Raw genomic sequence first — 26303 nt, 5'->3', positions numbered from 1 at the left:
GATTCTACATTGCTGCTTTGAAGGTAGTAAAAGGGGCCACAGGTCAAGGAAGGCAGGTGACTCTAGAAGCTGGAAAAGGCAAGGGAAAAATTCTCCCCTCAACACTCCAGAAGAAATGCAGAGTGGTTCACACCTTCATTTTAGCTCCAGTGAAACCCACTTGGGACTTCCAACCTCTCAAACTGTAAGATAACGTGTGTGTGTGTGTGTGTGTGTGTGTGTGTGTGTGTGTGTGTGTGTGTATTGGACTCAAGGGACATTCTATGTCTGAGCTACACCTCCAGCCCTATTTTATTTTTTATTTTTGAAACAGGGTCTCACTAATTTGTATAGGGCCTAAGTTGTTAAGGCTGGACATAAACCTGTGGTCCTCTTGTCTTAGCCTCCCAAGAACTTGGATTACAGGCATGTGCCACCATGGCTGGCTACCAGCCGTTTTTTTAAAAAAATTTGAAACAGGATCTTGCTAAATTGCTGAAAATATCACTGAATTGCTGAACCTGGCCTCGAACCATTGATCCTCTTGTCTCTGCCTCCCAAATACTGGGATTATAGGTGTGTGCCACCATACCTGGCTGATTTATATTGTCGTAAAGAGCCAGATTTGTTGGCAATTTATTATAGCAACAACAGGCCAGGTTAGGAAAGAAATGGTTCTCTGAAAACACTCCTTCAATCCTTCCTCCCAGGACACCCCCTGTTTGGAATCCAGTCACCATGCTAGTAGAAACCCAAGCCACATGTGGATGCTCTTGTCAGCTACTCCAGGGCAGCCCTGGCAGTGAGCCAGCCCAGCCCAGCCCAGGAGTCACATATGTGAGCTGGGATATCTCTCTAAGATTCTGGCCCCCAGCCCTTTGAATTACCCTTAGCTTTTTGAGTCTTCCAAGCTGAGACCCCCAACTTAGTTACACAAAGACAAGCTCTCTTTGCTCTCTGAAAAAATCCCCAACCAATGGAACCCACAAGCTTACATGGCAACTATTTTACACCAGTAAGTTTGAGGTGGCTCACTGAGGCCAAGAAGGAGGTGAGTCTCTGTGAACCAAGGCAAAGCATTCCGCTTATTGCCCAGATCCCAGTGTGGTTTGGCTTGTGGTGATGAGTTAATGTTATAGGCTGATTTGGACTGAATGAGGCTGAAGGACACAGATATGTGCCCAAGAAACTGGATCCTCAGGTGGCTTGGTGTGGACCTGGTGTCCTAGAGAAACCAAATTGATAACAGCCTTTTTGTTGTTATTGTTTTGGGATTGATTCCATGGGATTTCTACCTCTAAGCTACACCCCTAGCTCTATTTTATTTTGAAATAAGGTCTTGCTAAGTTTCTGAGGGTCTTGCTAAGTTGCTTATGCTGACCTCAAACCTGAGGTACTCCTGTCTCAGCCCTCTCCCCCCCATACTGAGATTACAGGCCTCCCATTGGGTTTTAAAAGATAAGCAAAGGATTTAGTTTCATTTTTTTTTTTTTACAAATGGTTAGTCAGTTCTCCTAGTACCATTTGTTGAAAAGGCTATCTTTTCTTCAGTGTATGAGTTTAGCCCCTTTGTCAAGGATCAATTGACTGTAGGTGTGTAGATTTGTTTCTGTATCTTCTATTCTGTTCCACTGGTCAGTATGCCTGTTGTTGTGCCAGTGCCATGCTGTTTTTACTACTATTGCTCTATAGTATAATTTGAAGTCAGGGATTGTGATGCCTCCTGCCTGGTTCTTATTGCTGAAGATTGCTTTGGTTGTTCTGGGTCTTTCCTTTCTCTATATAAAATTCATGACTGATTTTTCTAGGTCTATGAAGAATGTCATTGGTATTTTGATAGGAATTGCAAAGATAGAACTAAATCCTTACCTCTCACCCTGCACAGGAATCAACTCAAGATGGATCAAAGACTTAGAAATTAGACCAGAGACTGTCAAGTCATTAGAGGAGGGCAGAGGTTCAACACTCCAACAGATAGGCACAGACAGTAACTTTCTCAACAAGACCTCTGAAACGCAGGAAATTAAAGCAAGAATTAACAAGTGGGATGGCATCAAACTAAAAAGTTTCTTCTCATCAAAGGAAACCATCAAGAACCTAAAGAGAAAGCCTACAGAATGGGAGAAGATCTTTACCAGCCACCATTCTGATCGAGTGCTAATATCTAGAATATACAAAGAGCTCAAAAGACTCTACACTAGCAAAACAACCCAATCAAGAAATGGGCAATTGAATTGAATAGACACTTCACAAAAGAAGAGATTCAAATGGCCAATAGATACATGAAAAAATGTTCAACATCATTAGCCATCAGGGAGATGTAAATCAAAACTACACTGAGGTTCCATCTAACCCCAATTAGAGTGGCAAGCATAAAGAAATAATAATAAATGCTGGCAAGGATGTGGGGAAAAAGGAACTCTTTTAAACTAGTTCAGCCACTATAGAGATCAGTATGCAGATTCCTTAGAAAATTGGGAATGGATCCACCATATGATCCGCTATACCACTCCTGGGTATCTTTCTAAAGGGGTTGAAATCAGAGCACTACAGTAACATACTCATACCCATGTTCATAGCAGCACAATTTATAATAGCCAAAATATGGAACCAGCCTAGGTCTCCATCAACAAATGAATGGATTGCAAAATTATGGGAAATACACACAATGGAATTCTACTCAGCTATAAAGAAGAACAAAATCATGTCATTTGCAAGAAGATGGAAAGACCTGGAGAACATTATGTTAAGTGAGAACAGCCAAGCACAGAAAGAGAAGGGACTTAATGTTTTCTCTAATATGCCCAAACTAGGGAGTATTAGGGATACCAGAGGGACTGCAGACAATGGAAGGGAAACCTCAGCAAAGCTAAAATGGAAGGATCGGAGAGGAAGAAGGCTGAGGTTGAGTAATGGAGGAGCTACATTCAAATATGCGTATGACTGTAGCATGGTTAACCTAGACTCTCATTGTTGGGAGGGGTGAAGGGGAAATGGGGGGGAGGGCACCAAGCACAGCCTGAATGTATGCCATTGTAAATATGATCCACATAAAAATAAAAATATATAGCCGGTCGTGGTGGCGCATGCTTGTAATTCCCACGCTTGGGATGCTGAGACAGGAGGATTGTGCAGGTTCAAAGCCAGCCTCAGCTACTTAGTGAGGCTCTCAGCAACTTTGTGAGACCATGTTTCCAAATAAAAAAATATAAAATAGGTCTGGGAGTATAGCCCAGAGGTAGAAGCCTCTGGGTTCTACCCCTGGTAACACACACACACACACACACACACACAAATAAAAGAAATAAAAGAAAATAGAAAAGAAAAAAATTAAAGATAAGCAAAGGATCTGAGTGTAGTGGCACACACCTGTAATTTCAGAATAGCTAATCCTGTGCTGAGGATGTTTTGTTGAGCCCCTGAGCTTGGGATGCTTGATCACACCTGCATCAGGTTGATCTTAGCGGTGAGCCACAGACCCCTGGATTCCAGCAGCTGAACATCAGGTGGAAGAAGAGATACTCCAATGGGAGTGGTAGAGGGGGCTCAGGGAGGGCCAGAGATGTAAAGAACATAACAGTTGAAATAATACTACGGATGTATATAACATTACAATTCCAGACCTCAAAGACATGTGGAGAGGGGCAGGGCAGGGCATGGGACCCACAGGAAATGCTCCAAGGGTTGTGTGAATGTGTGTTTCTGTCACCCCACCACTCAGTATGATATATAATTACACTGCACCAAATAAAAGTATTTAAAAACAAACCAAACGAAACCAAAACAAAATAAAAACGTAAAGCTGTTTACCAGGGAGAGACAGTCAAGGGAAGGAGGTTTAGAAGTGTCAGAAGATCCGCCTACTCTGACATCCTTAGTGTGTTAGTTTGTACCAAAGATTCTTTCATGGCAGTAAACCCCAAAGGAGATGTTTGGAGCAAAGCAGGCGGCCGCCTATGTTTGCAGCCACTAACCTTGGGTGGATCCTTAGTGCTGTCCGGCACCCACACTATTCACTAGTCTCTCATTCATTCATTCACCCGAGGAGCACTGCCTGAGCCCCTGGCATGGCAGATGGCTGCCCTCGCTGTCTTCGTCCACACGGCTCCTGCGTGTCCTTTCTGGCCTCGCTCTCAGATGACCGTATTTTCCTTCTTTTCTCTTCTCTTCTTTGCTGGAATCTCATTCCAGCAATGGCTTCTTTCGCCTTTTGAGTGACCTGCTCCTTCTCTGCTGGCCTCTCACCATCAGACCTGCTGCCCCCTCCGATTGCCGCTCCTCTGTGTGAGCAGCTTTCATCCCTCCTTTTGTGCAGGAAAAAGCTGTTGGCACCTGAAGGAAGACATTTTGTGTGGTGTGTTTGTGTGTGTGTGTGTGTGTGTGTGTGAGTGATATTATCTGTGTGCATCCTAGATATATACATGTACATGCAGATCGCTAGATCTGTGTCAATTTTATTTTTGAAAAGTATTTGCATTATGTCTCTTTTTACTTTCTGTATTCTTTTTACCATATCCCTTTTACTTTCTTTATTGTTATAGTATACTCTTATACTCTGTATCCTTTTACTTTCTTTTTTTTCTTCTCTTTTCTTTTTGCAGGTCTGGGGATGAAATCCAGGGGTATTCTACCTCGGAGCTATACCCCCAGCCCTATTCTTTATTTTTTATTTTGAAACAGGGGCTCACTGGGTTGCAAAGGGCCTCACTAAGTAGCTGAGGATGTCCGTGAACCATGATCCTCCTGTCTCAGCCTCCCGAATGCTGGGATTACAAGTGTGCACCACCACGGCCGGCTTTCTTTTACTTTCCTTCTGTATTCTTCTGTTTTACGTGGGTCTTTTGCAAATGTCATATTGCTAGATTTTGCTTTATACTCATTCTGACAAGCCGACTTTTAGCTGGAACATTTGGTTCATTCATATTTAATGTTATTTCAGATATATCTGGGTTTAAACACCTTATTTGGGCTTACTGTTTTTCTGCCTATTCTATGTCTTGTTTTCCTTCACTTTTTGATTCTGTTTAAGGTTATTTTCTATCATTCCAATTTTTTTTCTTTCTTGGCTCTGAATTTATACACTCTCTATTTATGTTCTTTTAGTGGTCATCCTGAAAGTTAAGTCATGCGTATTTCACTCATCGAAGCCTTAAATTATGTAATAAATGCCTATATCCTTTTCCTGAATGATAAAGTGACCCCGGGACACTGTAATGTTACTTACCTCTCTCCTATAAGTGATGAAGTCATATATTTTATTTCCATCTCTTTCTTTCTGACACCTACAGGTATAGTTGTTACTTTTCCCTTATTGTAACTCATCGTCCCTCTAAGATCACCTTTTTTCTTCCTGAAGAACGTTCTTTAAATTTTCTTTTAGTGAGCCACGCGTGGTGGCGCATGCTTGTAATCCCAGCATTCGGGAGTCTGAGACCAGAGAATCACGGTTCACAGGCAGTAGTTTTTAAAATTGGATATTGTGCTGGGCGTGGTGGCGCACACTTACGCTTGTAATCCCCATACTTGGAGGGCTGAGACAGGAGGATCACACAGGTTCGAGGCCAGCCTCAGCTACTTAGTGAGGCTCTCAGCAGCTCAGTGAGACCCTGTTTCCAAATAAAATATAAAATAGGTCTGGGAGTGTAGCCCGGAGGTAGAAAGCCTCTGGGTTCCACCCCTAGTACCACACACACACACACACACACACACACACACACACTGGATATTGTGATGCTGTTGGAGTTGTTCTCTTTGCTCGAGTTTGTTCTGGCTATTTGGGGTCTTTTGTGATTCTACATGAGTTCTAGGATTGTTTCCACTAATTCTGTGAAGGATGTTATTGGCATTTTGATGGGGATTACATTGAATCTATAGATTGCTTGGGCAGTATGGACATTTTAATAATATTAATTCTTCCAATCCCTGCGTCCATTGTCTAGAGTCTTCTTCAATTTCTTTTTCCATTGTAAAGTCTCTCACCTCCTTGGTTAGGTTTATTTCTAGGTACTTTATTATTTTTTGAGGTCATTATTTTCCTGGAGGATTATTTTCTTGATTTATTTCTCAGTGAGATTATTATTGGTATATAGGAAAACTGTTGATTTTTTGTATGTTGATTTTGTATCCTGCTACTTTGCTGAATTTGTATATCAGCTCTAAGAGACTTTTGGTGCACTATTTAGGGGTTTCTAAGTATAGAATCACAGCATCTCCAAATAGGAATAATTTGACTTCTCTTACATGAATCTCTTATTTTTTTTCTCTTATCTGATTGCTCTGGCTAAAGTTTCTAGTACTATTTTGAATAAGAGTGATGAAAGTGGACACCCTTGTTTCTTTCCTGATTTTAGAGAAAATGCTTTCATTTTTCCTCATTCAATAAGATATTGGCTATGGGTCTATCACATATAGCCTTCACTATGCTGAGATATAGTTCTTTTTTTTTTCTTCAGTACTGGGGATGGACCCAGGGACATTCTACCTCCAAGTTACACCCCTAGCCCTATTTTTTATTTTTAATTTTGAAACAGGGTCTCACAAAGGTAGGGAGAGCCTCACTAAGTAGCTGAAGCTGGCTGCAAACCTGTGATCCTTCTGTCTCAGACTCCCAAGTACTGGAATTGCAAGCATAATCCACGTCTGTCAGATATGGTCCTTTTTAAACCTAGATTACTCAGCTTTTTTTAAAATTATAAAGGGATGTTGAATTTTATTAAAGGCATTTTTGTATCTAATGAGATGATTATATGTTTTTTATTCTTAATTCTATTTATGTGTTGAATTGTATTTATTGATTAAACCAACCTTGCATTCCTTGAATGAAACTGATTTGTTCATGTGTGTGATCTTTTTGATGTGATGTTGAATTTGATCTTCAAGTATTTCACTGAGGATTTTTGCATCTGTCTTTATTAAGAATATTGGTCTGTAGTTTCCTCATATGGTTGTGTTCTCATCAGATTTGGTGGCTTAGTCCTATTGGTTTCATCATGAGTTTTTAAGAGTTCTTTCCCTTTCTATTTAATGAAATAATTTTAGGAGCACTCATATTAGTTCTTCTCTAAAAGTTTTGTACAATGCAGCAGTGAACCGCACTGGTCTTGGGTTTTCTTTGTTAGGAGACTTATTACTGCTTAATACTTATTAATATGTAACAATTATGATGCTTAATTATTAATACTTAATTAATATATATTATTACTGCTTAATGCTTATTATTGATCTACTTAGGCTTTTTATATCCTCTAAATTTAATTTTAATGGGTCATATGTATCTAAAAATTTGTGCAGCCGGGCGTGGTGGCGCACACTTGTAATCCCCGCGCTTGGGAGGCAGAGACAGGAGGATCGCGCAGGTTCGAAGTCAGCTGCACTGGCTTAAGAGACCTCGTTTCCAAACAAAAATATAAAATAGGTCTGGGAGTGTAGCCCAGAGGTAGAAGGGCTTCCAGTAACCCCAGTACCACCAATAAATAAATAAATAAATAAATAAATAAATAAATAAATAAATAAAATAAAAATAAAAATTTGTGCATTTCTTCTAGATTTTCTAATTTATTTGGCACATAATTCTAAAAAATATCTCCTAGTGATCCTCTGGATTTCAGTGCTTTCATAATATATTCTTTTTGTCTTTTATTTACTTGGGTCCTCTTTCTTTTGATTAATTTGGCTAAAAATTTGTCAATTTTATCTTTTCAAAGAACCAACTTTTTGTTTTATTGATTCTGTATATTGTTCTTTTTGTCTCTATTTCATTTATTTTTGTTTTGATGTTTAATGCTTCTTTCCTTCTATTAATTTTGGGTTTGGTTTATTCTAATTTTTAAGGCCTTTATTAGCATTATTTGTTTGATATTTTTCTGTTTTTTTTTTCTTTTCTCTTTCTTGTGGTACTGGGGATTGAATCCAGAGCCACTCTACCTCCAAGATATACCCCTATTCCTGTTTTATTTTTCTTTTTGCAGTCCTGGGAATGGAATCCAGGGGCATTCTACCTCTGAGATACACCCCAGCCCTATTTTTTATTCTTTATTTTGAAACAGGGTATCACTGAGTTGCAAAGGACCTCACTGAGTAACTGAGGCTGGACGCGAACCACGATCCTCCTGTCTCAACCTCCCAAATGCTGGAATTACAAGTGTGTGCCATCATGCTCAGCCCCCATTTCTGTTTTATTTGGAAATAGGAATATTTATTCTTGCTAGGTTGCGGAGAACCTCACTAAGTTTCTGAGGCTAGCTACAAACCTGCGATCTTCCTGTCTCAACTTCTCATGTACTAGAAATACAGGCATGTGCCATCCGGCCAGCTTCTCTGTTTTTCCAATGTAGGCATTCATAGCTATGTGTCACATATGTTCTGGTAGGTTGTGTTTTCATTTTTCTAGGAATTTAAATATTTCTCCTCTGATTTTGTCTGCTCATTCAAAAATGTATTATTCAATCTTCCTGTATTTGTATATTGTATAGTTTTCACAGTTTCTCTTGCTGTTTTCTAGTTTCATTCTGTTATGTTCCGATAAGATACAAGAAACGACTTCAATTTTGTATTTGTCGGTATTTACTTTATGATCTAAAATGTGATCTATTTTGGGGAAAGTTTTATGTGTTGATGAAAAGAATATGTATTTTGTAGTTGGTGGATGAAACAGTTTGTAGATGTCTGCCGAGTCCATTTGATCGATAGTGCAGTTTAACTCTGATGTTTCTTTTTTGACTTTTTTGTATGGAAGATAAATCTGTAGGAGTATAGGAGCCACCCATTATTTTGTACCTCTGGGATCTCTCTCTCCTTTTATGTCCTGTGATGTTTCTTTTATAAAATTGGGTGCTCCTAAATTCAGTACATATATATTTATAATTGTCATATCTTCTTGATAGATTATTTACTTTATCACTTTGTAGTAACCTTTTTTGTCTTTACTGACTAATTTTGGCTTGAAGTCTATTTCGAAGGCTATGAGGAGAGCTACTCCTTCTTCCTTTCAGATGGAATATCATTCTCCATCTTTTCACTTTCAGTCTGTGTGTCTTTACTGGTGAGGGGAGTTCCTTGGAGATAGAAAATTGTTGAGTCTTACTTATCAGTACAGTCAGGTAATCTGTGATTTTCAATTAGGGAATTTGGATCATTTTCATTCATGATTATTAAAAAGTATACACAATTTCCTATCATTTTTTTGTGTGTTTTTCTTCTGGTTGTTTTGAATGATCGGCACCTATGTTTGTTTCTTTCTCTTTTAGAGGTTTGTTAGTTCACTAAATTAATCATGTTTGATTCTTTTCAAATTCTCATTTGCTCATTTACTCTTCCAGTAAGATTTATTCTTCCCTACGTTCTCATGATTGTGCTTGTCTTGCTTCCTCTTCTGTGTATAGAATTCCTTTAATTGTATTCTGTAATGCTGGGTTAGTCACCATGAATTCTTTTAGTTTATTCTTATCTTGGAAGATCTTTATTTTAATATAAATTGGCAGTTACTTTCTTTCAGGGCTTGAAATACATCCTTCCATGTCCTGTTGGCCTTTAGAGTTTCTGCTAACAAATCTGCTGTTATTCTGATGGGTTTTCCTTTATTAGCGACTTGGTGCTTTTCCCCTGCAGCTTTCAGTTTCTTTGTTCTGTACTTTGCAGTTTATGTATGACTCTTGTACATGGATATTCATAACTTTTCCAATATTTTGGGAATTTTCTGATTATTTCACTGAATAGGTTTTCCATGCTTTTAGCCTTGTGCATTTCTTCCCCTAAACCAAATTATTCATAGATTTAGTATATTAATTGTGCCCCAAAGATCTTGTATATTATATTTGTAATTACTTTTCTTTATTCCTATCTGAATGTGGTAACTCGTCAACCTTATCTTCAAACCCTGACAGTCTTTCTTTTACTTAATATAGTCTATTGGTAAGGATTTCAATAGAGTTTTAAAATTTATATTTGACTTATTGGGCTTTTCATTTCCAAGATTTCTGTTTGGTTCTTTTTCAAAATCTCTATCTCTTTATAAAATTTTTCTTTCATATCCTGTGTTATCTTTCTTAATTCATTTAGGTATTTATTTGTATTTTCTTCAAAGTCACTGATTATTTTTAAAACTAGTCTTTTGAATTCCTTGTCTGGGATTTCATCACTTGGATATCTTTGAATTCATTACTGGGGATTCTTTTCTCTTTATGGTGGTACTGGAAACCCTTCTACCTCCGGGTTACACTCCCAGACCTATTTTTATTTATTTATTTTTAAAATTTGAAACAGGGTCTCTTAAGCCAGCGAGGTTGGCTTCAAAAAAGCGCAATCCTGTCTCTGCCTCCCAAGTGTGGGGATTAGAAGCATGTGCCACCACGCCCGGCGGTCATTAATTTAAAAAAAAAAAAAGATTTCTGGAACTTCTCTTGGGATATTTTTCAAGTCAATGATGTTATTTTCACATTCTTATTCCCTGCGGATATTGTCAGTTGTATACTCTTTTTCTTTAAACATAGCAAGCATGGCTGTTTTATCATTTGTGTTTCATGATTTCAGTCTCCCTAGTCTTGGCTTATTAGTTTCTGCTGCTGTTGTTTCTGTTTTTGATGAATTGTTTTCCAGGGTATTTAAGCATTTTTTCTCTGTGAGTTTATCATTGTTAAAAATTAAGTTATGGGAATTCAGTGGTCACTAAAATGGAGGCACCTTTCTCTAGAGAGGATGTTATTTTCCTTTGTCAGGTGCCCAGGTCTATTCTAGTCTAATGCCATTTTAAAATAAATTTAGGGCTTGGTTTGTTTTGTTTTTGTTTTTTCCTATTCCAGTGAGATAAATTTGGACAGTAAATTCTTGCTAGAGGATCCTTTTCTTTTTACCTAGCCATTTCCCTGAATTAGTCCTTATCTCTCTTTAGGTATCTTCAGAATTGTGGAAATGTTTATTGAAAGACACCAGGAAAAATTTCAGTTAGCTAAGGAATATTACCTTTTTTCACTAGCACTAACTTGTTTCTAAAAGCAATATGTTTACACATGTTTGATAAATAGTATTCATTTAATACTCTGCCAGAAGGGAAGTGTCTTAATAGTTTATTAAATGGGTCTTATAAATAAACCCATTTTTGCTAAAAATTTTCTGTTCAACTAAAAAACTGTGTCCATGTCAACATACTTATAGAACTAAATATTAATCATGGAGGTCTTATATGAATATGATAATGTTTTGGTAAAATAATATCCCTCATCTTATACAAGAAAAACCTGAACAGATTACTTCATTTTGATACCAAAATTGTCTTTCACTTCCGAACCGTCAATGACTAGCTGCTTATATAAGCAGGCTTAGCACTCTTATCGATTCCCGCGTTTTAGATTCTGAAAGGGCCATAGAGAGCAAGTCATTTCCCTCCCTCGCCTTGGACTTACAAATGGTCAAACTGAGGCACGGATAGCATGACTTGAGCCAGTTCGCATCATTGGATGAGGGATGCAGCTCTTGGCTCAGACTTCCCCTCCAAGATCTTAACTTTGAAGTAGGTAGACTAAATCTCTGACTAACTTTACATGAATAGATTACCTTGTAAATGGAATTTTCTATTCAGAGAAGAGAATTAGTGTTCTGGCCCTGCATTGAAACTTTTATAATGCATTGGGGAGCAAATCTACCTCACAGCCAACTGTATGTGGGTAAGCATCTTCCTTTGAACCACTGTCCTTTGTGGCTAAGTTGAATGACCCTGGGCAGGCTCTCCTTCTGGCTATTGCTGTTTCCCCTATCCCCCAGGTCTGACCCAGAGGAGGAATTCAGCATTTCCTAGACTTAGATGAAATATTTGGTAGATGCTATGAATAGCATGTTTGTCCCTACAGAATTTTTATGTTGAAACCCTATTCCAGAGGGGGTGGTATTTGGAGGCAGGGCCTCTGGGAAGCAAGTGGAGCCCTTCTGATGAACACAGTCTTCTTAGAGGAAGAGACATGAGAGACATGAGAGAACTTGCCTCTCCTCTCTCGCTCTGGCTTGTGAGGACACAGTGAGAAGAGAGCCATCTGCAGACCAGGAGGTCACCCCGCAGCAGATCCAGGATCTGTCCTGTTCCTCCTTGGTCTTGGATTTAGCCTCCACAACTTCGAGAAATGACTCTGTTGTTTAAGCCACCCTGTCTATGGTAGTGTGTTATAGCAGCCTACACTGCAGCAGTAGACGAAGTTCTTTACGAAGGCCTGGAACATTCTGCAGGGTCTGTCCCTGCCTGCTGTTCCTCTTGTGTTCACTTTGTGCTCTTGTCATTTTGCTCACAATAATTCATCATCACACTGAGCTCATGCATCACCCTGGAAGGCCTCCCCTGCCTTCTGTCTGAAGCAGGTTCTTCTTTTTTTTTTCCAGTACTGGGAATGGAACCATCCAGGGCATTCTACCTCCAAGACACACCCCCAGCCCTATTTTTTATTCTTTATTTTGAAACAGGGTCTCACTGAATTGCAAAGAGCCTCACTAAGTAGCTGAGGCTCTCTGTGAACTGCGATCCTCCTGTCTCAGCCTCCCAAATGCTGGCATTACAAGCGTGCGCCACCACGCCCGGCTAACAGGTCCTTTTTGGTCTTTTTTCTTAACAGTTTCTTATCTACTGACTGTGGTGGTTTGTAATTATTTTATTTGTCTCTGCTCCGTTACTAAATTCTGTACCTCAGGAAGATGAGAATTTCATTTGTTTTGTTCTACATGTCTGGCCTGTGGACCTACCAGGGTGTCTGGCAAGTAAAAGGTGATTTGGAACCATTTCGTGAATGAGTCACTATGTAATGAGGTGACCCTGAGTTGGAGTCACCTCTACACACTATCCTGTGGCTTCAGTGGGCTTTTTCTTTATTATCTGCACATTTGCAAAATCGTAGCTGTTAGTTTTCCATCACTATAACAAAGGAACTGTAATGATAAACATATAGAGATAGTAGGTTTGTTTTGATGCCCTATTTTGGACGTTTCAGTCCACGATCTGTTGATTCCTTTGCTTTGGTCCTGTGGCAGCATATTTTGGCGGAGTATGTGATAGAGTAGAACCACTTACCTCATGGCCAGGAAGGAAAAGGCATCAAGAGGGTGGCTGGTCTTCCACAGTTTCCTTCAAGGGCATAGATTCAGTTTCCCAAAGACTTCCCACTAGGCCCTCCCTCCTAGGCTCCCCACTTCCCAATAACTCTACCCCAGGGATCATGCCTTTAACACATCTTTCTATTAGAGGTGAATGTACCTATCTATAAACACCAAAACTCAGCCAGGTGTGGTGGCGCACACCTGTAATCCCTGGACTTGGGAGGCTGAGACAGGAGAATCACAGGTTTGCAGCCAGCCTCAGCTACTTAGTGAGGCCCTTCACAACTTAGTGAGACCCTGTTTCAAAATAAAGAATAAAAATAGGGCTGGGAGTGTAGCTCAGAGGTAGAATGCCTCTATCCAAGATAAAATGCCTCTATACAAGATAGAATGGGTTCTATCCAAGTACGAGAAGAGAGAGAGAGAGAGAGAGAGAGAGAGAGAGAGAGAGAGAGAGAGAGAGAGAGAGAGAGAGAGAATATGAATGAGAATTAAAAGAAAAACCAATCTGGGCATGGTGGTGCACGCTTGTAATCCCCGCGCTTGGGAGGCGGAGACAGGAGGATCACACAGGTTTGAAGCCAGCTACACTGGTTTAAGAGACCCTGTTAAAAAAATATATATGTATATATATATTTTATATGTACTGGGGTTCCTGGAAGCCCTTCTACCTCCGGGCTACACTCCCAGACCAATTTTTATATTTTTATTTGGAAACAGGGTCTCTTAAGCCAGAGCAAGCAGCTGGCTTTGAACCTGCACCATCCTCCTGTCTCCGCCTCCCAAGCACGGGGATTACAAGCGTGCGCCACCACGCCCAGCCGGGTGTGTCCTTGAAAGTCCCTTCTTCAACTCTTTATCCCTTTCCTCCTCCTGGGTAATTTTTCTCCTGTTAAGTTAATGCTCTTTGTAGATTTAGTTTCCTGAAATGTTACTCCTGCTTCTGGATCTTTCTCATGCAATTCTGATTTCTGAACCGATACTGTTTTTCTCCTCCTGTCTTCCTTAGCTCTCATGTCAGCTGTGCTGTGACAGCGTTGATCTCTCTCTTCTCATATAGATCATATTCCTTTTAAGTTTCCTGTAGAGAATGGAACATGGTTTAAGTTCTTCTCACCACTTTTGCTGTTGGTGTTGAAGAGCCCTTGTGTGTTATTTGATTGCTCTATTTCACTAAAGAAAAATTTATCTAGATCTATGATTTGGTTAAAAAAAAAGTAGTATGATTTGTTTTTTTGGGGGGTTTTTTGGTGGTTCTAAATGCCAGGGGCCTTCTACTTCTGAGCTACACTTTCAGTCCTTTTTATTTATTTTTATTTTGAAACAGGGTCTCCTAAATTTCTGAGGCTGGCCTCAAATCTGTGATCCCCCTGCCTCAGCCTTCCAAGTCCTGGGACTATAGGTGTGCGTCTGACTAAAATATTAGTTCAGTCCTCTACTTCTGTTTCTTCCCGGTGCTCAAATCGATTCCTTTGCACATACAAGTCTATCTTCAATTAAGTCTGGCTGCTCCTATGGAAGATGGGTAGTAGGACCTGAGTATTATCAGAAAATGCATTTTCTCTTTAATTTGTTTCTAATTAAAAGAAAACCCAAACAACCGCTCCGGGGCAGGGGAGAGCCCCTGAGCAGAGGGAGGTGGATCCGGTACCCGAGGTTCTCCTGCGAGCCGGCCTCAGAGGCGAACGCCTCCTGCTCCCAGGACTTTGGCTGCTGCGGCCCAGCTGCTTTTCTTTCTTTCCCAGCAGCTCACCTTTACTCGCTGTTGCTGTTTTTGGCTAAGACAGTTCATCTTTGGTGGTTCTTCTCCCATTCCTTTTCTTCCTTCTTATTTACATTCCAAAAGAAAATGCAAGCAGGAGGGTGTATGTCTGTGTGCGCACACATGTGCATGCATATATGTTTGTCAGTATAAGGGACAGGATGACAAAGTGCACACCAATTTTGGATTATGCGTGGGTTCCCCACTGGGTCATATTGTGTGCATTAAATCTGAGCTGTGTGCATTATTGATATCTAGATCCTCTTGTGTGCTGGAGGGTCATGGTTACATTGCTCTAAGTAGCTTTAGATTGGGCTTTAAATTCATAGTAGATATCAGTGAAAACTGTCGCTAACAAGCTTCCTTCCCTCCTTTGCAAAGCACTCCTGTTGTCCATGTTGGACCTTTGCTTCATTGGCGCGTATTTCCTTCAGTCAACACCTATTGGGCGCTTACTCTTTTCTAGGCCTTGAGAGTACAAAATGACCCTTCTCTGTCTTCCAACTCTCAAGGTCTAGTTGTGTTTTAACTCCTCCCCCTTTTTTTAAATTGGCAGATCTGATGATACACCACCAACTCTATTGCCTCTTCTGTCAGCTAGTAATTAACGAAAATGTTAAGTAGTACTGAGCAAGAACTGACCCTGTGGAGCTGCATTTGTTAAATTTCCTTATGCTGACATTTACACTGACCTGTTAATCAATTTTGTATTCACTGGATACGTAAATTACAGGTTCTCAGTTTCATGATGGGTGGGTCATATAAAGTAAAACCCACCGCACTGAATAAATTTCTCTCCTTGAAGGGCAAGATCCATCAGATTTGTCCTTGGTCCCTTGTTGATTCATTCCCCCTGCTGGGGTGGTTTATTAAAATAAGCTAGGGCTGGCTTTCAGGTTTTCCAGAGGCCCCATGCTTCAGTAGGCAAGGGGGAGATGAAAGGGGAACTTGGTTCCATCAACACCATCAAACTGCTTCTTGTTTAAGAAGAAAAATTGTAAGGATGTGAATTTTGTTATTTCAAAACCCCTTTTGTGTTCCTGTTCCCTAAATTTTAGTAATAGTCGTCAGGTTGATTATGACGTACCCAGCCCCTTTGATGTGAGTGACAAATAAGGTTTTATGCGCAGTGTTGTATATCTGCTATTAATTAAATACAAGAAACAAAGAAATCTTATCTAGTACCACAGTAAGGAAATTGAGTTTGGAAGTAGGCACTCTGAAGTATGTTTTACTCCCGTCTCTTTCTCCTTTGATTCTCCCAGCTCTTCATTTTCATGAAGTAAGCATTTCCTTTTTCGATACTTACTTGATTGGTGCATTATAATTATAATGTGTAGTGACCTTCAAAGTGACACAAACACACATGCGCACATGGTGTGAGTCCTTGGGGTCCCCCCCCACCTCCCATATCCTCCCCATGCATAATGGTGAGGCACTGATGCCTTCATGTATGGACATGGCATTATTTGAACTGTTTCCGTCTGTTCTCCTTTCTCCCTCCATGCCTCCCTCCTGCAAACCCTTCCACTATTCTGTCCATCTCCCCCTCACTTATCTGAAGCCCTTTTTGTTTCCTATTTTCTTTTCAACTCCCACATATGAGAGAAAAGAAAACATACAACCCTTGACTTTCTGAGACAAGCTGATCTCACTTAGCCTCATATTCTCTTGTTCCATCCATTTTCTTGCAAATGCCATAAAGAACAACACAATTATGTCATTTGCAAGCATTTCTTAACTTAATGACTCAACTAAAAGACACCCACTCCATCCTCCTTTTAAATTTCAGGTAGCAGAGCCCCTGTGAGCACTTCTTCTGGGGGTGGGCTGCTCCCCCTCCCCATGTGTGCCAGCAGCTCACCCCTTGGCATACATTCAGGAAGCTTGCTGTGACTGGTCTCTGAACATCCTGTGGACACTGGAGGATGCTTTTTAAGATGCACATCTGTCCTATACCTTGGACTGCTAGTGGCTAAGGCGCTTAGGGCCTAGAGGTGGAGGAAGCCCTTGGTCGCAGTCTTTGATGCACACCCAGGAGGAGCTTGGCAGTGCCGAATCAAATCCCTGGCTTATAAGAGGTGCTCATTTTTGGAGCCTTCAAAGAGTAAGGTGATTAAGGTTTTTTTTTTTTTTTTTTTTTTGTGTGTGTGTGTGTATGTGGTACTGGGTATTGAATTCATGGGCATTCTACCTCTGAACTATACCCTAATTCCTATTTTTATTCTTTATTTTGAAACAGGGTCTTGCTAAGTTGCAGCATGCCTCACTAATTAGCTGAGACTGTCCACAAACCTGTAATCCTCCTGTCTCAGTCTCCCAAGTACTGAAATTACAAGTGTGTACCACTATGCCCAGAAAGTTGTTTTTTTTTGGGGGGGGTACTGGTGGTGGAACCCAGGGACATTCTACCTCCAAGGTACACCCCCAGCCCTATTTTTTATTCTTTATTTTGAAACAAGGTCTCATTGAGTTGCAAAGGGCCTCACTAAGTAGCCGAGGCTGTCTGTGAACCACAATTCTCTGGTCTCAGCCTCCCAAATGCTGGGATTACAAGCGTGCGCCACCACGCCCGGCTCCCAGCAAGTTTTAAAAATATAATATAGCAGAGGATGGGCTATATAGGTAGAGGCTGTGCAAAGAAATTGAGATAGCTATACTCTATGAACAAGAATACAATAAATACAAAATGCTTAATGTACTTTCTAGCTTTCCTCTAGCCAGAATTTTGGCATAAGTATAAAATCCTGGCAAAGGGAAGCTTCTCTAAAGGTCACAGGTTTACTGTGAAGTATTATTGTATGTCATTGTACCCACTAGCTTTCGTATTTATGCAGCTTCTATACCAGTTCCCAGATAACAGTTCCTAATTCTTTATTTTAATGTTGGTACAACGCAGAACGGAATATTTCCTTTTGTAAGTTTTCTTCCTCTTCCCTCGCCTTTGAAAGTACGATGAAGAGAGTTCCAGAATGCCGAGTCAGTGAGAAGCTGTATGTACATCCTTCGTCTGTCACACTTCACGTTTTCTCGTCGATGCGTAGCCTCTCATCAGTCTTCATCCAACTCTTTGGAGTTGCTGAAATGCCTCCATTTCACAGTACAGTATGCAGCCTGTGGGTGATCACAGGACTAGCGATTTGCTGAGTAGGGTCGGGCACCAGGCCCTGGAGTCCAGCTCCCGGTGCCTTCTGCCGCCCAGCCTGCTCTCAGCTCAGCAGAGCCCGGAGGTGACCCAGGCGAGCCTCCTGCTTCCTCCCTTCTCTGCTGACAGATCTCAGCTCCCCATGGCAGAAGCCAGCCAACGGGTTTGCAGTTATGACATTTTTGCCTGCCCTCTGGTGGGGCGAAGGCGGAGTCCTCTGGGAATCTCGGGACCTTATCTTCCATCTGGGAAGCGGCTTAAGTTGTTCTTCCTTGGTGTGCCTGGCTGAAGCGAACCCTGTGTACGCCCCACTGCCTCCCTAGCCCGCTCCCCCAGGCCCACGCCTTCTCTCCCCTTCGCTGTCCCCCTGAGGGTGCCTGGCCTTCTTTTCCTGCTCCTGGGCCCCACCAGCTTGTGCCCACCAGAACCTTGCCAGTCCCTCCACCCTTTCTCATCCGTGGAGAAGCAGGTTCCAGTGGGTGCTTCTGGCCAGTCTTCTCTCGGGCTTGCCAGTATCTGGCAGCACCCACTGCAGCCCTGCTGCCCTGCCCTGGCTTTCTCTCCCTGGCCAAGAACCCACAGGCCCATCTCGGCCTTAATCTCTTGGGTTGTATTGGCCTAGGAGCAGCACCTCTACTCCCTGGGACCCTTCCCTTGGGGTTTCCTTCAAGGCATTTAATTGAAGAAGAAAACAATTGGCTGCTTCTCCTTGGGGCTGATGTGTGTTAGGTTAATGAGCCCATGGACCTCAGGTGGTTTCTTTATATCCCATGCCTCCCTTTTTTGTGGTACTGGGGATTGAACCCAGGGGCATTCTATCTCTGAGCTATACCCCCAGCTCTTTTTATTTTTTATTTTGAAACAGGATCTCCCTAGGTTGCTGAGAGTCTTGCTATGTTGCTGAGGCTGTCCGTGAACCAGTGGTCCTCCTATTTCAGACACCCAAATACTGGGATTATAGGCATGAACTACCACAGCTGCCTCCTCTTTAAAGGTAGCTGACATTTCTTATCAGTGGAATCATACAATATGTGGTTTTTTTTTAATGTGGCTTCTTTCATTTGTCATGATGCCTTTGAAATCCACTCATGGTGTGACTTTTTTTTTGTTGTTGTTTTTTGGTGGTACTGGAGTTCTGGAAGCCCTTCTACCTCCGGGCTACACTCCCAGACCTATTTTTATATATTTTTATTTGGAAACAGGGTCCCTTAAGCCAGTGCGCGCGGCTGGCTTCGAACCTGCGTGATCCTCCTATCTCCGCCTCCCAAGTGCGGGGATTACAAGCGTGCGCCACCATGCCCAGCGTAACTTTTTACTTTTGAATAGTATTCCAGCGAGTGAATATATCCCACTTTTCCTTTATTCTCTCACCAGTCAGTGGACATTTATTTGAGCTTTTTTTACTTTTGACAAATAGTGCTGCTATGAACATTTGTGCATATGTCTTTATGTAGACTTACATTTTTTTATTTCTCTCGAGTAGAAGCTTAGGAGCAGGCTTGCTGTGTCATTTGATAAGTGTGTGTTTAACTTGTGAGGAAAGAGCACACTTGATTTCCCAGGGGGTTGCACTATTTTACATTGCTCCCAGCAGTGTCCGAACCTTCCTGTTTCTTGTTATTGCTATTATTTTTGTTATTATTTGCAGTGCTGGGGATGGAACCCAGGGCCTTGCACCTCCAGGAACACACTCTGCCCCTGAGCTCGACCCCAGCCCTGCCCGTCCCCATGTTTCAAAGGCTGCCGTGGCACAGCCTGTTCTCAGTGACCTGCCTCTCTGCTCACTGCCCTGCTTGGCACTGAGCTTTTGCTGGACTATAGATTCATTTCTGTTTTTCCAGATGCAAGTGTAAAATAGCTGTAAGAAATATAATTTCATAGCATCCCTGTTGCTGCCCTACTTACTAATAGGTATTTTTAAAAGTTTTCTCTTTATAGTAGATATTTATCCTAATGTAAAGAAGGGAAGGATACCTGCTTTTTAATTCCCCCCCCCCAATGTATATAGTGGGTTTAGGAATATACTGTATAGCCAAGAAGTATGTTGAAATGTAAATGGGCATTCTGGTTAGGTAAAACATAATCAGTACTGCTTTCAAGTGGCAGCTGTTAGCCAGGTATGGCACACATCTGTAATCCCAGCTCTTGGGTAGCCGAGACAGGAGGCTACAGGTTCGAGAATAACCTCAGTAATTTAATGAGACCCTCCACGATTTAGTGAGAATCTGTTTTAAAATAAAAAATTAAAATGCACTGGGGATGTAGCTCAGAGATAGAATGCCCTCCCCACCCCAGGTTGAATCCCCAATACCCACCCCTTCAAATAAAGAAAGAAAGAAAACGGCTATTGCTAAACAATGAAGAGATAACAGAGGTTCAGTGAGCTGATCCCTTTAGTTCAGGTAGGAGCTGAGTGTTGTGTGCTGCCAGGGCCTGAGAGGAGGGAAGGAAGGAAGGAAAGCAAGGAGGTGAGAAGGAAGAAGGGAAGAAAAATAAAAAAAGGAAATCAAAATACAGGAGCTGAAGGTGATAGGAAGAGAAAGAACTGAGAAGCAGTGAGGCCCCGGGAGAAGCAGGTGGGCTGTGAGCCTTGGGGCCGGTGATCGAGTATCTTTGTGCCTCTTTTTTCTTTTCAATAAACTGGGGATGATTTTCTGAACTGCGTGAGCATTGACGGCCTTGGAGTCAGTGTGTAGCATGCCCACCCAGGGCCTGTCACACTGAGGCAGGAGTGACGGGCTCCAGCCATTGCCAGGAGGATGGGGGCAGAACAGTGAAAGAATGAGGGAGGGAGAGAGGGGGGGAGGCGGCTCAGCGCCAGCGTCGGACAGTGTGGGCTAGGGGTTCTGAAACTTCCATTTGCCCAGGAATCACCTGGAGCCTGGGGCTGCAGCCTCCGAATTGATGGTCTAGGGAGTTGGGGCTGGGGCCCAAGAATCTCTAATTCTCACGAGTTCCCAGGTGTTACCCATTGTCGCTGGTACAGAAGCTACGCTTTGAGGCCCGGGTTACACAATGTGGAAGGCTTTGGAGCCGGGACTGTAAGGAAAGAAAGGATACCTTCTTGACCTCTGCACCCTAGACGCCTGGGGCAGTGCTTTTTACATTTATTTATTTAATACTTTACTGGTACACTGTAATTATACATGATGTTTAAAGTGATACATACATGCACATATCATTTGGTGTGTTATCATCCACAGCCCACCCCAGTTTCCCCTCCTCCCTTCGCATACATGTAAGTGAGATTGGTACTGCTGCCTTCTCATATGGACATGGCATTATTTGACGGTTTCCTTCATCAGTTCTCTTTGTCTCCTTCTTCCTTCCCCAATCCTCTTGCATTGGTCTAGTGGTCTCTCTCCTCATTTTATCTAAAGTCCCTTTTCTTTCCCATTTTCTCTGTAGCTTCCACATATGAGAGAAAGCATACAACCCTTGATTTTCTGAGACTGGCCGATCTCAGCATAATGTTCTCTAGTTCCATCCATATCCCTGAAAATGACATAATTTTGTTTTTCTTTATGGCTGAGTAAAATTCGATTGTGTGTATAAACCACATTTTCTTTATCCATTCATCTGTTGATGGACTCCTAGGCTGCTTCTAAAATTTGACTATTGTGATTTGTGCGTCTATAAATATGGGTATGCATATATCACTATAGTATTCTGACTTTAATTCTTTTGGAAATATATCAAGGAGTGGTATATCTGAGTCGTATGGTAGTTCCATTTCTAAGCTCTTAAGGAACTTCCATACTGATCTCCATAGTAGTAGCACTAGTTTACTAATTTATAATCCTACCACAGTACAGGAGAGTTCCTATTTCCCTATCTCCTTTCCAGCATTCACTGCTGTTTGTGTTCTTGATGGTTGCCATTCTGATTGGAGTTAGATTGAATCTGCATATAGTTTTGATTTGCATTGCTTTGGTTGCTAATGATATTGAAGCTCTTTTTTCATACATTTATTGGCAGCTTGTATTTCTTCTCTTAAGAAGTATCTATTCAGTTCAGTTGTGGGACAGTGATTTTGGGGGAGGCGGTGGGGAGCAGGAGCTGAGAACTGAGGAGGTGGCACGAGAAATCCACACTAGACCCGGCACCAGCATGTTTCCATAGTCTTTTTTCCCCAGTGTAAGATTTTAATATCATATTTTAGGAATCATAAATCATATTATGTTAATATCATATTAATGATCATATTTCAGGAATACTATCATATTTTACACTCCCCTTCCTCTGTGGGTTTGCATCTTGTTTATTGCTATGATTTTAGCAACCAGTAGAGTGTCTGACACTGAGTTGCTCAGTAAATATCTGCTGAATGAATGGATGAAAGTAGAGCATCACTATTTTTTTATTTTTTTATTTTTTATTTATTTATTTATTTATTTTTTTTTAATTTTTAATTGGTGCACTGTATTCATACATCATAGTGGGATACATACTTTTGTAGACATACATGCACACATTGCCCAGTCAGCCCCCACCCGATCCCCACCCCATTCTCTCCCTATCCCTCCCTCCCATGCTTGGCTTAGTGATTGACATCTAGTATTATAGCAATTTATCAAAAATTTAAAATGATAATCTCACATAACAGTTTCATTTGTCTGATACCAAGCTTTTGATGACTTAAAGATAACATTTCAATATTTCTTTTTGCTTTCTTTCTTACCAGAGAATCTATTTTTTCTATTTTTTAGGTCAAACTATCATATCTTTATATATTTATTTTTCAGAAAAAAAATCTATCCTAATATGGAATATGGACTCTAGGTACCCACAACGATCTTGAAAAAGAACAAAGCTAGAATATATATATTTTCTGATTTCAAACCATATAAAGCTACAATAATTGAAACAGTGTAGTACTATTCTAAAGGCAGATATATAAACCATTGGAGTTAAATAAAAGCCTAGAGCTAAATTCTTCCCTATATTTTTGACAAGGTTTCCACGAACATTTGGCGGTGGGAATAATAATCTTTTAACTAAATATTGTTGAAAAATAATAATTACATGGAAAAGAATAAAATTGGACCCTTACCTAATCCCATATACAAATATTAACTCAAAATAGATAAAAGACCTAAATATAAATCTTAAGACTATAAACTTTTAGGAGAAGATCTGGGTCATAAAACCTCACAGCATTGAAATTGGCAGTGATTTCTTGGTTATAATTTCAATGGCACAGGCAACAGAAGAGTATACAAACTCCCTAAAAAATAAAAAACATATTGTATATCCAAAGACAATGTAAACAGAGTTAACAGTTACTAATAGAATGGGATAAAATATTTCCAAATGCTATATCTGAAGGTATATTAATATTCCAACTAGAAATCCTAAAAATTAACAACAATAAAGGCAAACAATACCCTTTAGAGATAGGTAACAGACTAACATAAATAATGAATCTCCACAGATAACCAATCTTAGTTGTCTGTTGGATGGAAAATCTTGTTTCTCTAGTTCTGATGTGTGTTACCTATTTCTTCTTTGTAGTTAATCTCTGAGTATTTTCTCTAGCGCTGGTTTTGAAGACATAAATTCCTTCAGTTTCTCTTTGTCATGGAAGCTTCTTATTTTTCCATCTAATTTGATAGAAAGTTTTGCTGGGTAGGAAATTTTTGGCTGGAAGTTGTTTTCTTTCAAAATTGGGAATATGTTACTCTAAGCCCTTCTGGCTCTCATAACTTGGTTTGGGAAGTCTGGAGTGATTCTAATTGGTTTGCCTCTGAATGTCACTTGGCCCTTTGTTTTTGTTGCCTTTAAGATTCTCTGCTTGGCTTCCACATTGGTCATTTTGACAATTATGTGGCGTGGGGATCCTCTTCTCCGATCCTGTCTAAAGGGAGTTCTATACGTTTCCTGGACCTGCGTATTGACCTCTTGCTCTATGTCTGGAAAATTTTCTGTTATTACTTCCTTGAAGAGATTGTTGATCCCTTTGGTTTCACTTTCATTTCCCTCCTCTATTCCAATTATTCTTAGGTTAGCTCTCTTAAAATGGGCCCATATTTCTTCAATATCAGATTCCTGCTGTCGGATATTTTTTTCTAGATTAGAAACTATGCATTCATTTTTGGAATGATCATCTTCTAAGAGCGAGATTCTGTTCTCCATGTGTTCTAATCGGTTGTTTGTGCTTTGAATTGAGGCCTTTACTTCATTAATTGCATCCTTTATCTCTTTTTGGCTCTCTCTGAGTTCTTTTCGAAATACTTCTATTATTTCTACAGTTATTTTCCTGATTTGATCTTCTAGAAATCTCTGATTTTCTGTTTTATCGGGTTCTGATGTTGTGGGGTTGTGAGCATTCATTGCTCCAGTATTATTCCTCTTTCCCATGATTTCGGAAGTTTGTGCCTTCTCTGGGTTCTTCCCTTGGGTCACTATGACTTCACTTAAGGTGTTCTGGATCTCGAGTCAGTAGTATCTCAGACCCCATTACTCCTTTACTGGGTTGTATCACAGAGTCTCCGACCCAGAGAGTCGATAGAGGCTGCTTTAGACTGTGGGGGGTGCCAGGTTGCACGTTCTCCTATGGTGTGATATCACTGCCTCCGCCCCTCTCCCACTGGGTCAAGTCCCAGTGAGTACAGTACTGGGATTTCTCTGCTGTGGCCCACAATTTGACTCACTGTTCTTGAGTACGCAGATGTAGCTCTACTGAATTCGGTGAATTTGGTGCTGTTGCCGCAGGTGGCAATATGGCGCCGCTGCTACGCCCTCGGCTATGGGGCTGGCGTTTTTTTTTTTTTTTTTTTCTTGGTTTTGATTTCCACTCTGAATCCCTGCAGCGTGTGCTGAGCTCAGCCACTGGAAGCTTTAGATGCCCTCTGCCCCGAGAAATCCCGCCTGGCTGTTCCGCAGCGGCTCCCCTCGGCTTGCTGTGGCCGTCCCGTGAATTCTCCGCTGCTGCCAGCAGTATGGCGCTGCTGCCGCGTCCTCGGGCGTGAAGCTGCGTCCTCGGGCGTGAGGATCTCCTCTGTGGCTCTGTTCTCAGTCCGCTTTCTCTCTGGAGCCTGGTGATTTTTTTTGTTTCTCTGGTGAAGTTGTTTTCTGGCTTTGAAAGGCGCTGATTTTGTGGTAATGGAGATTTGTTGTTAGCGGGGCTCTTAAGCCCCGCTTTCCTCGGTCGCCATCTTCCCGGAAGTCTCAAGCATCACTATTTTTATTCATCCACTTTGGCTGCCATAACAAAATATTCCAGGCCGGGCGGCTCAGCCCACAGAAGTTGATGGTCTCGCAGCCAGAAGACCGAGATCGAGGTGTCACAGGCTTGGTTTCTTCTGAGACCACTCTCCACTCGCAGACGGTCGCCATCTCTGTTCTAACATGGTGTTTTCTCTGTGTGAACGCATCCCCGGAGTCCTTCTGCTGCTTTTGAGGATACCAGTCATATTGGATTAGGACCTGCTCTTACAACTTCATTTTTCCTTACTTACCTCTTTAAAGGTCCTATATCCAAGTACAGCCATGGGAGGAGGCACCGCACGGGGGACTCGGGTGCAGACATAGTTCAGTCCACAGCTCTATTGTATGAACTCCTGGCTGATCCTATCTGAGGGTCGTATTTATTAACTCCCAAAGAGTTAAGAACTTAACCCACACCTGGCTAAAGATACCTTAGTGCCTTTTCAAAGATGAGGGCACCAGCCAAATGAGGGGAGTACCAACTTTGGTTGTAAACTAATAAGTCCTTTAATTTAGACCAGAAATTAAAGACAAAGACTTGGACCTTTTGGGTCTATTCTTTTCTTTGTCTTTTCTGGTACTGGAGATTGATCCCTGGACATTGAACTCACAAGGCAAGTGCTTTGCCACTGAACTACATCCCAGTCCTTTTTTTCTTTTTGTACTGAGGATTCAAGCCAGGGGCATTCTACCTCTGAGCTACAACCCCAGTCCTATTTTATTTTTTATTTTGAAATAGTATCTCACTAAGTTGCAGAGGGCCTCACTAAGTTGCTGAAGTTGTGTGTACCACCACACCCAGATAAAAGACACTACTTCTAAGAGTGAGTATTTATTTCTTTTTATTTCAGAGATATTGCCTATTGGTGGCATCATTTTTTTACTCGATTTTGCATCATGAAATTGTGTGAGGGCCAGATGTAGTGGTACACACTTGTAATCCTAGTACTTTGGAGGTTGAGACAAGAGGATCACAAATTTGAGGTCAGCCTCAGCAATTTAATAAAACCCTAGGCAACTTCAGAAGACCCTATTTCAAAATATAAAATAAAATAGGGCTGAGGTTTTAGCTAAGAATTCAAATGCCCCTGGGTTCAATCCCTAGTTAAAAAAATAAATAAAATATAAGAGAGAGCGAGA

The sequence above is a fragment of the Muscardinus avellanarius genome (assembly GCF_963383645.1).
Source record: "Muscardinus avellanarius genome assembly, chromosome: 3".
In the NCBI taxonomy this organism is placed as follows: Eukaryota; Metazoa; Chordata; class Mammalia; order Rodentia; family Gliridae; genus Muscardinus; species Muscardinus avellanarius.
This window is presented reverse-complemented; position numbering follows the sequence as displayed.